A 1,518-nucleotide genomic window follows, 5' to 3' on the forward strand; every position below is an offset into this window, starting at 1 on the left:
ACTTCTCTCCCTCAGTAAAGCCTTGCTTGTCCTTCTACTGTCCTTACTCATCGTTCTTCAAGACTGTGAGACAACCAGCCCGGAGGCCATTGGTTAAAGTGGCTTGAATGACTTTTGTGTTTCCAGGACCCTAGTTTTCTGGAATAAGCCCACCTGTGCCAAGAAATGTCTCTGTTGCTCTTAAAGAATTCCACAACAGCACTAAGAAGGTGGCCAATGTGATCCAGAAAGTCACCAGGACCTGAAGCTGTTGGGCAGAGTGGGAGGTGAGATGATGAACTATGGATGCATTGAGAAAGTGAAGGAAGGAGAGGGCTGAGCACTCAGAAGGCAATGGCTGTGATGAGCCAAAGACAAGAGATGAAGGGTCCTGGTCACTGAGCTCCAGGGAGCTGCCAAAACTTAGGAGCTGAGGGTCCTAGTACACAAGGCTAAAGGCCTAAGTTTTAGCTGCTGTTAAGGATTAGTAGTACTGACACTCAAGACCTACAAGCTGTAAAATGATCTGGGTGACTGCTGCTTCTAGAAGCTGAGGATTATACTAACTGCTGAGAGTGGACTAGTGGCACCCAAGGTCCAGAACAATAAGCCTTAGACCTAAGCATCTAAAGCTGTAAGAGTGTTTCTAAAGCTTGAAGCAATAACTCTCATTCTCAGGGTCTGGAGCTACAATCACTTAATCTTTCGGCTACCTCCTAATTCTTTTACAATCAAGGACCACAGAGACAGTCAACACCAATGAAATACACAGTATCTTCCTGTAATTTCAGAGTAGAGCAAAAGTATTTCAGCCAGCTGGTAATAATTGGTAACAATTTCAATCAATAGTTAGTCTTATTAATTCAGTAAACTCTACTCTGGCTTTACCATGTTTTCTATGGTTTTAAGATGCTTTTATTTCACCAGAATGGCTCCATTCTTCCATCCTTCCTTATTCATGATTGTTTTAGATTGTCTGTGAGAAGACCTCTGATACAAATCAACATATTGGAAAGTGCTGAATGCCAATGTCCCTATGCATGCACACTTTTGCAGTCCTCATGAAGTTGGGTTTCATGATTGTTCCTTATGCTCTCCTGAGCAATAATATTCTTTCTAGAAGGTCAATGCTCCACCACTGTAAATGCTAAAAATGGAAATCAAAATTCTTTTCATCATTGGGGCTGAAGAAATTGACTCAGTAGTTAAGAGCCCTGGCTGCTCTTGCAGAAGACTTGGGTCCAGTTCCCAGCACCCACATGATGGCTAACAACTGTCAGTAACTTCAGTTCCAGGGAATTCAACACCCTCTTCTGGTCTCCATAGGCATTGTATGACACAGGTATATTTTCATACATGCAGGCAAAAACACTTGTATACATAAGATAAAACTCCCAAGCCCATGGGACCCCTGAGGAACAGATCCTTAAACGACCTCAAGAGTAAAAACAAATCAGTTTATCTGGTCCAACTGTATGTCCATAAACGCTCAAAAGGGAAGTATAACCAAAGATTAAAGGGGCCAATATAATTTCATAA

This window comes from Nannospalax galili, unplaced genomic scaffold (genome assembly GCF_000622305.1).
Source record: "Nannospalax galili isolate Female #2095 unplaced genomic scaffold, S.galili_v1.0 scaffold277, whole genome shotgun sequence".
NCBI classification, from domain to species: domain Eukaryota; kingdom Metazoa; phylum Chordata; class Mammalia; order Rodentia; family Spalacidae; genus Nannospalax; species Nannospalax galili.